Consider the following 10,798-nt stretch of genomic DNA (forward strand, 5'->3'; position numbering starts at 1 on the left):
AGCGCAAAATTATACGGATTCCTATCACCAGAAGTCTTTGCCCTATTTAATAGTCTTCTGGCCTTGCATCTCATTTGCTCAAGCTTCTTACTCCACCAAACCACATCTCGTTTGGATATTACATCTCCCTGGAGACAACTACTATTGAAAGATAGTAAAATGTATAGCTCCTGTTTAGTCATGATTTTGTTCTAGGGGATGTCGAATTCTACATGCATATGGTCCAAAATTGCGGTTAGTCTATCTATGAACGGAGAAAAGACAAACCAAAGGTGGAGAAGAAATGATTCGCGTACTTCATTTGACTCGTCCAACATCGTCCAGTCTATTACAATACCTGTCAAGTATAGCAAAGAACCAACAAAAAAAAATTTTCTGCTTCTAACGGTTCATAATTCATTAGTTAGCATGAGCTAGAGTAGGTGCCTGAAAACAAAATAACATGAGGTACATATGAAAATCATCTGACATGATTTCGGGCAGAAATTTTCTTTTATTTACTCTTTATGACCTACAAATCGCCGCAGTTTATTAGTATAATTACAAATCCAAACGCCTGGCGTAATTCTTATGCTAGAAATTAAGATTAATACGGTAACAGTAACCCCATTACAACTTCTGCCCTCGATCACCACCAGCTATCGGCTTATTTCGTTCATCCCATAGTGTTACGCCGTCACATGCGCATATTTTTTCTTTTTAGATTCTCCAAAATTCCCGCTGAACGTACAATTATACCACAGGCAATGCGTGCATCTGGGTTACCATCTATACGACTCTTCGAATTACCACCTCTACCCAAATCGTCTGCGTTAGCTGTTATAGCCACCGAATGCCCTATGATATCCCACACACACTGCCAAAACTGGCTCTACAAAACGAAATGTTGCTCGGCCTCTATCATCGGCGCGTATATTACCCAAATCTACAGCATGTCGCGCATCAGGTGTATCATCTGGTCCACCATGAGGTAAACCGCGTGGATTATAGGGCTCGCCGAGCGATTCGCAACCGCTGGATATATCCCCTGCCTCGTGTATGTACATGCAGTCGTGTAAGCCCGGCGTTAGGCCATCCACAACACCGTCTACCACTACGCCGGGATGATCCTTGGTCAGCGCACTAAAACGTAATATGCCCTGTATTGGGGTGCGATCTATATCGCTGCCAGTTGCATTTATAATCGCCACAGCAGGCTGTCCACCAAAGCCGACTAACATGGCTTTTCGACCCAGGCAATCGATTTTTTCCTTTAAAATGCACCAACGCTTTTTTGCCTCCACAGTAACTCGGCCCTCAGCTGCACCAATTTGCACTTTACCAGCATCTTTGAGCGCATTGCGAACTTTCTCAGTGTAAAGCTCGCCATGCGTTTGAACTGCGAATTCAACCATAATTTAACTCATTTGCTAACGGAGGATGATAATGATTTTGTTTATAGTAAATAGTGCAAAACCTCGTAACTGACATTTGCGCCAAAAAAGATATTTTCTAACCGGAAGCTCCTGGCATCAAGCTCTTATCGATTCATACTAAAATATCGATACTTATTTGTAAGAAGAAGAGATAATTATAGATACAAGAGAGCACCGTTTTAAATAAGACAAGTTTTACTTTGTCCTATAAAATTTTGGCAACCTCACATACGGGGTTTTGCATTTTCTAGATACGCGCTTTTGTACTTTAAACGGCGATATGCATCATCTGCACATGCAAAACACTTCAGCGTCCGATATTTCAATATTTGTTGTTGCTGTCCACTCTTCGCATGCAGTTTCACAAAAATCGATATATGGCCATAAATTCATATGAATGTATGTAGAATTTATGTAGGCGCTACATGTGCTCAATAGCGAACGGTGCCATAATAGTCCTGCCCCCAAAACAGCCAGCTAGGCGTCAACCATGTGGAATTCGTATGCAAATGAAATGCTGGGGGCTTAACTCGAAGTGCACAACTAAAACAACAATTTACCGGCCACCATGGTTTCTATCAGTTGTTTTCGTTTTTACTGTTGACCGGCTGTTTGCGTTGCAGCATCTCATTGTTTTTGCTTGTTCTTGCTGATAGACGGCCGAAGCAACAAAGTTGGCATCGCTGGTTGAGGCCCTCTTGGTGTTGTCGTTGCTGCCCTCATCTCATTTCGACATCTCTGGCAAACGAGAAAATATCCGCAGAGACCGCACATTTGTTTTCATTTCGGACAAATTTCTTATGTGCCGCTATGCGAGAAGTTGGGAGTTGAGCTGAGGTCCTTTGCATACCGAGCATCAACGTTTCCGTAAACACATCTGAGATATGTATGTATATACCTATATATGCACATTAGGATGGTCAAAAAAAGTAAGTTGAAATTTTAGTGCTTTAACACCGTAGAATTGTTCTATGCCATAATCATCCACCCACGCTTTTTTATTTTTAAATTAAAAATAAATATTTAGAGGTCACTCAAAGTTTTCGATGTATTTTATATGAGAAAAAAAAACATTTTTCGTAGAAATTTTATGGAATTCTTGAAAATCAATATTTTTCGATCGAAAACTCCGCTTTGTTTTAAGAGACTTCGAATAATAATACCTCTGAATATTTTTAATTTCGAAATTAAAAAAAACATGCGTATATTGTTTCGATATGGGATAGGTGGGATAGGTGGTAAGAGCAGTTTCTGGACAACCCTAATGTACATATGTACGTAAGTTCGCATAGCTACATCCTTGAAATCGTGGAATATGAAATTTAAGTGTTATTGTGATTTTTTAATTCCATCAGTTGGTGGTTATGATGCGCATTGCAGTGCAGTGACACCATCATACGTACAATATATTTACTTACATACATACTGGGAATATGTACTAACTATACCTGAACACAGCATACTCACAATCACTGCATTAATAAAAATACATACAAACATATTTATACATACATACGTAGAGGTACATTCTTTCAAACCACTATTGGCGCGACTTACGAAAAAACCTGGCAATATGAAAATAAAAAAATATTCCAAATTATGATGTTTTGCTTAGGAAACAAAACGATCTATGTATATATAGTTAAGTATGTTTTCACTGGGCGTAAGGTGGCTTGGACTGTTAGATCTGTTCAACCACCCCTGCTAACCACAATTTATGGGGCTAGTCTACTCCTTAGCTAAATACTTACATACGTGCATATGTATATAACGAAGTCTTAGAGGGAGGTAAGAGTTGTCTTTGTTTCTAAAGAAAGTAGGATGGCAAATAGTTTCGACCCCCCCAGTATGTACATACCATGCACTGCCTTGTTTCAGAAAACTCCAGCAAGGCTTATCGAGCTTAGGTAGACCGGTTGAAAAAAGCATGCCCAAGGTGGTTGCGAGCAACGTTGGCACTTTGCTACGATCGTAGTAAATTTGCTACGATTTTTCAAAAACTTTAAAATTTGATACCTCATTACGTTTTATCCTATTTTTACTACGCTTTTTATATTCAATTCAACTTATAGGCAGCAACTGTTTGTAAATAACTTCAAAAATGTGTGACCAAAAATATCTGCATTATAAATGGGCACCACCCGACAAATTTTCGAACAACAGACAGAGACATTCAATGTGCGAGAGGGGTACGAAGTTGCACAAAGAGGTAACAATGACTGCGTGTCGCACTACTTCCACGATGGATTCGTTGTCACAGATAAAAAGCGGCACAACAGAAGTAATATTCCGTAGAAATCGAACTATCAATGCTCTCAAATAAAGTAAATTTTCACCTGTTATGGCGAGTGAGGAGTTTCGTGGCAAAAAGTGTTTAGTTCTATAAGTTCGGTATTTGGCAAACGCCACTGTAAAAGAAACAAGTATAATACAACATATACATCTACTTAAAAGAGTACAAATTTTAGTGAAATTTAATTGTAATGTTTTGTTTTGAAATATTAAATATGCATACGATTTTAAAATAATAACTAATTTTTATCTTCTGCCACGATTTTTTTATTTTTTACTACGATTTTTCTGGTCTTTTACTACGCAATCGGTTTCGTGAGGTGCCAACCCTGGTTGCGAGTATTTAATAAGTGTTCTACTACAAAAATTTCGATGACAGCCTTTGTTGGTTTAACAAGACTACACTCCGCCATGTTTGCTGTAAGGCTAGATCCACTGATCATTCTTTGGACCGACAATATGTGTAGTGCAAGAGGCGTCAATGGCTCCTTGGAAATCGCAAGAATGGGAATGCTAAAAGGCGCTCTTTACTGTTGTAAAACACTGAGGGATACGGCCTCAATTAATATAGTGGGTATACATAGCGCTAGTTAGACTTATCAATCTCACGTTAACATTGAAGTAATCAGTTGACACCAAATGCAATTTAGTGAACCAGCAAAAGGTGCAACGAAACGCACGTCTATACGCGTCGTTAGCAACCTTGTGCTCAACTCCTCTGGCCGTTTTTAAGACAATATACGTTAAAACGGTCGCAGCAAGCTCTTCGACAACACGCAATTAATCTTTACTGCATTCCTGGACACGGTGATATTCCAGGAAATGAAAGGTTCTATTATGGGATTAACTGAAACAGTTCAGATCGTAAAGTCTCGCCTATGATTTCCGTATTTCGAGGTTCGCAAGGTGAGCTGAGCAATTATCAACAGCAGGTGGGCTAATAGAAGGTAGAAGAATACAAGATATGGTACCTCAAAATTCTGTGACGTTTGTCATGCTTACACACACATGTGTATATGTATATGTACAATTGTGTAAATTATTAGAAAGTGTTTAGTATTCTACCACGAATCTATAGCATTGAAGGAAAATAACTGAGGCCCATCCTGACTAATCTTAATCAACAACAGAAACGAAATTCTTAGATATTCATACGTAAACATACACTAAATGAACCGACCTCTAAAACTCACAGCGTGAGTTTCGAAATCTTTCAACATCCCAGCGTAATCGGCTCGAGGACATCTACTTACAATGTATCCTGACAAGAAGGTCACGTTTGCTTTTAACAAAAATTTTATAAGATTCATCTACGGCATTTCTGTTCCTTGCGTAATAGCAGTCAGTTCACGACCAACATATGCCACGCGAAGGAGTAAGAAAACATAGCTCCCGACTTCCTCTCACACATCTTTGCAATGCAATGCAAATCAATTTCGATGAAATTGCTGAAGAGAAGAATAAGGACAATGAATATTCTCCAAAGGCCTACCGAAGTTATCCTTTATTAAGCCCTAAAAGTTTATAATTCCTGAAAGGAACGCTTATAATACGATAATCGCAATAATCAGTGACTTATGCCAGGTCAGGCACTCTGATGAATCCCAACTTGAAGACAAGTGCTCCTGTCCCTATTTGGACCTATATTTCAGAAAATTTTACCGATGAAAACATATCCAGCCATATTCCACACGGAAATTTTCGCATTTTTATTATCCTTGTAAACTCAGAGCAATTATTATGTGATTTCTCACTTGTAACCAGCCATGCAGAATCTGTAGCAGGGCGCCCTCCGTATGACTAAACTTCATACTCGTAAACTAAGGCTGGAGGCACTCCTTAGGAGTTAGAAAAATAGATACTGCTAGGTTTCTTCGCTAATATAGCCAAAAAACAACGAACGTTTTCGTCAACTTTCAAAATAAATCCGAAAGTAACTCGATGCAGCAGCTGTAGTATTTTTCAAGCCGTGAACTTTGCTATATAGTATAGAGATTCAGGTCCAAAGTATTTGATAGTTAGACTTTTTTAGTATTGTGAGATTTCTTGGACATGTTAATACTAAAAAGAACGGAATAGCTGATGGAATGTTTAATTAAGCCTGGGAAACGCAGAACAGGATCAAACAAGGTGACTGAATTTTTTTGTGGTTGTTGGTGCTTTCAGTAGCGTAGAAATATGATGACTGTGTGGTCTTTGTGACCGACGACGAACAAGAGATAAATTGATGTGCTACTCAAGCTAGGCTAGGTTGCTAGAGGCACCAATGCCACAACGATTATGTGAGCTCAAAAGTTCTCTCTGCATAAAATATCAGGATGAAGAAGGAGATTCGAAACTTCAAATGTATTTCGATTTCCAGACCTTCAATCAAACGAACTAAAGTGTTTTGGGTGTTTTAATCACCTTGGTAGAGATTACAGAACTTGATCTATGGGGCCTCTTCATATTGTGCATTTTAAGGTCTCTGAGAAATTGCAATTATTTATACTTATACCCGAAATAATCCCGGTTTCAGATGCTCATTGATGGCATTCGCGTTGGGCAAATATACCTTCAATTAAAAGTAAAAAGTTTTCAATACCGTTCTCTAAACCGAGCCTAATCTAGGCTTCCCGTAAAGATTAACAGCTTCAAAAGATCGTACGTATGTACATTTAAACATGTGTATCCTCATACACATACATACATATTTCGTTTCATTGTTCAGACCACAGATTTTTAAAAACCTTGTACAGTTCTCGTATTGCAAATAAAATAATACTAGTATACATCGATATTTATATCAAATAAATCACAAATATATGCCATGCTAAAGCTCCGGCAACCACACAAAAAAAAACAAATTCAATAAAAGCATACACATTTCTATGCAATGAAAAATTCGATTTGTAAAATCTATTGAAATGGGATTAGGCTTAGTGGAACATTTTTTGTCTTTTCCCATTTGCGGTGATGGGTGTTTGTATGTCAATATTTCGAAAAATACCGTACAGCAATTCACATTGCATTGCATTGTTGATAGGATTTTCATTCCAACAACATTAAGGGTATTCTCGAAATCCTAAAAAGCCGTTATACGTAGCACGGATTGCATAACTTGCTAACACACAACGACAAAATACATGGCAAACAACATTTCCTATCGCTGCAAAATATGCAACGTCGAGACCCACGTATATATTTTGCAAATGCAACATATTTCTTACGTTCCTCACGTTTCGCTTACTTCATCTTTTTTTTTTGCTTTGCTACTTGCCATCTATGCAAGCTATCATTTTGAAATGGGGGGGCTCTTTCGAATAGTATTTTTACATTTCATACAATCCGTGCTACATGCAAGACTGCGAGAATACCCCTATTGTTGACCGACCTATATGTGCGAGTATAAATGCATACATTTACATATTTTCATGAAAATGTATATGTTTAGTGAATATGCAGATGCACATATATGTATATGCACTACGGTTATTTGGCTTTCTTCCCAAACTTTTTTTCCAGTGATGACCATTCAAAGCGTGTTTCGTCCGCCAAAAAGCTTTCACGATCCATCAAACTCGAAATGAAGAATGCAAATAGAATAGAAATGTAGAAAATGGGAAAACAGTAAAGCTAAAAGGAAAATGAAAAAAGTGATTGTCACTGAAAAACGCGGCAAGTATCCGGTCAGGCCACATGACCTTAAATCCTTTATCAGGGCCATACTCGCATATACATTAATTGGTAAGCGCAAATGAAAATACATACATACATACATATACGTAGGTATTCTTGTGAACGTGTGCATTTCTATGCGCTTCTGTATAAGTTAGGTTCACGCGGCTTTTAGTCAGCTTGCCAGCACACTTTGGCCTGTAAATGGGTCTTTTGTGATACCACAGAGATCTCGAAAACCCCTGCCCCCGAAAGGAACCAGCGACACAGATTACCGCCGTTTCTTGTACCTTCGACAGTACGAGGTGCTTGAAAAAAGGATTCCACCTGTTGAGCAGGTTAAATTCAAATTATTTAATAAGCTAAATGATTTAATGAAAGATATATATCAATTAAAATAAGTTTAAAAGGTACTTACTTCTGAACTGTATTCAGGAGAGTTGCACCTGTTTAAAAATCAAATTCAATTTTATTCGGCATTTAATTGAAATGTGTTTCATGATGTCAGACGAAAGAAATTTAAAAAGATTTTACTTTAAAAATATTGTGAACGAGGGCTGCCATCATATTGCAATATGAGTGTCGAACAAAAAGGGTTTAAGGAAAGTTTGGTGTGTAAATATTTTGCTTTATGGTTTCCACCTATTCGAAAAGTAATATTTATATAAGTAATAAATACATGAATTAAAAAATATTTTTTACTAAAATTGCAAGTATCTTCGAAAGTATTAGTCCTACATAATTGGGTATATGGACCTTTTTTTTTAGAGAATCGAAGTAAGCTAAGAAAAAAATGGCTTGAACTTTGATGGACTTGGGGAGCCTAAGACATTGACCAAAAATTGTCATCTTTCACACAGATTGTTTTTAGAGCATTATGAACCCTATTTTTGCTATTACCAATCAAAATTCTAAAGAAGCGGACTTTCGGCCCACGCTAATGTACATTAGGGATACCTCACGATTGTTCAAATATTATCAATTATTGATGAAAGTATTACAATTACCTGCACTGGCTCTACACTTACCCTAATTTTACAAGTGAGCCCATGGGCGTAGCCAGGTAGGGGCAGGGGGGTTCTCGAGATCGCCCTCCCCCCCCCTAACTTTAAAATTTTTCTTATATATATATAAAATAGTACCCTGAAATGCCAGCTTAATAGGGTCGAGGCCTGTTGCCTTTTTTTTAAGTTTAATTCACTTTTGGCGCTTTCGCGCCATCCGGGTGCAGTACTTTTCCTATATCTAACAAAAGTAGACAGTACAAGATGCGAAAACGGAATTTCTTTCCATGAACGAAAAAGGGTTCGAGTACAAATAAACACAATTATTAATACGAATTTGAGTACAAATTTAAATATGAATTCGAATATGAAAAACTGAAACTTACATACAGTGACGAACAAAAGTATTGGCACAGTGAATGTTCCGCAAAATATGCAAAGTATTTTACTCTAATTTATTTTCGATAATTTTTTATAAAAATATAGTTCATTTTGCACCAAAAAACATAAGAATAAAATCTCTAAACTTTGTGCAAAACTCAGGAAAATTCATTAAACTTGCACACTAATTTGCAATTTTTTATTCAGATTTTTTAGAAAAACTCTCAGGATGCAATTTTATAGTCCATTCAATTTTAGTATGGCAAAATGCAAGTTTAAAGTTGCTATAAAATCGCGTTGATTTTTGGCAATTTTTTTAGTGGAAGGTGTCGCTCATTTTCTCCATACAAAAAATAATGGTCGAATATACATACTTTGTATGGAAGAACCTGCGTGAAAGAATTACCAAAAATCAACGCGATTTGCGACTTGCACTTTGTTATACTAAATTTGAATGGGCTATAAAACTGCATACCTAGAATTTTTCTAAAAAATCTGAATAAAAAGTTACAAATTAGTGTGCAAATTTGATGAAATTTCCGGAGTTTTGCACAAAGTTTAAAGATTTTATTATTATGTTTTCTGGTATAGAATGAACAATATTTTTATAAAAAATTATCGAAAAAAAATTAGAATAAAAAATTTTGCATATATTGCGAAAAATTCAATGTGCCAATACTTCTGTTTGGCACTCTATGTATGTACATACATATTTTAATTCAATTCTTTAAAAATTCATAAGCCTCAAATTTCACGTCAAAGCTTGGTGAGTGTTGGGCGCACACAAACCTTTTTTTTGTTGTGCTTCATCTGTCGAAAAACATGAATTTTAAGGTTGCTTTTAATCAACCCAGCAAACGAATATGCTGAACCATTTTTTTCACACTATCCCAGAGGCGCTGTGATGTACAATAGATATATGTACATTACGGCAGGTCAATTTGTATGGGAGATTTTTTTTTGGACTATGAGCGTATAGCACAGACGGATTCCACGTGTAATTCTAAGAAAATTTGCCAAAGAAACGATGGGTCTGAAATCAATTTGGAGTTTGCCATAAGGAATCCATTTCTACACTTACCTTTTTCCTTAAATTTCCACCAGAGGGCGCAACAGTGAAAATTTTCACATTTTCTTCAAAACCTATTACCGCAATTTTGCAAACTTTTAATTAATTTTAGAGCCATGGTTTCTTCGGCAAGTTTGCCAAGAATTACAAGTGGAATCACCCTATGCTATACGCACATAGTCAATTGACAAGCCCTAGTGTACTTATATATGCAGATACTTATGTATGTATGTAAATATGTATTTATGGACGTGTTTGTGTGTTCATACATCCATTTTTTCGTTGATTTTGAGGCATTCGGCTCACTAGTGGCCAGTGTTTCAATCGCACGCATTTTGTATGGCTCTTTGTATACATGTAAGTATTCGACTATGTTTGAAGGCATACATACATGTGAATAAAAATCTCCGAAAAAAGGTAGAGAAAACAAAAGCCCTGTGCAATAGTACGATTCATAAAACGTCGCACAGTGGTGTTTTTGGCGAAAAGGCAACGTTGCAAACAAAGTTGTGTGAACGACTTAAGGCAACTCCGGATTACAAATGTAAAATTGTTTTTTAAAATGCCGCTCGTAGATGGGAAAGATAAGTTTTTATAATTATATTTCGAACTTAACTAATATTCTTTTTCTTGAAGTATTCGAAGACAATAAAATATCATGTGTCTCGCGCCTTTGAGTTTGCAATGCTTGCCAGTTCAAATATTATGGCAATATCGCAATTTTGTCGCTGGAGAGTTTCCATACAAAAGTAATCAGCTCTGTCGCAAGGTGGCAAATTTTGCAACAACTTTGCGACATTTACAACAACTTTGCGACGTTTCATGAATGCCACTAATAAGAGTTTTAGCAGCAGCTTTTATTGAATTTTTTCACAGCTACTATATCGGTTAGTTGCTGTATGTATGTATATATATAGAATTTTCAATACCCATCCGGCTTAACGATAGGTATTGCCGCCGGTATGCTTGCAATTAAATCG

The 10,798-nt window shown here is 36.8% G+C and overlaps 1 pseudogene; it reads right to left on the bottom strand.

Moving 5' to 3' along the window:
- Positions 1–561: 561 nt before the first annotated feature.
- LOC118752187 lies at positions 562–1,406 on the bottom strand (annotated as a pseudogene).
- Between the last annotated feature and the right edge of the window lie 9,392 nt (positions 1,407–10,798).

The sequence above is a fragment of the Rhagoletis pomonella genome, unplaced genomic scaffold (assembly GCF_013731165.1).
Source record: "Rhagoletis pomonella isolate Grant_MI unplaced genomic scaffold, Rhpom_1.0 Rhpom_scaffold_01292, whole genome shotgun sequence".
In the NCBI taxonomy this organism is placed as follows: Eukaryota; Metazoa; Arthropoda; class Insecta; order Diptera; family Tephritidae; genus Rhagoletis; species Rhagoletis pomonella.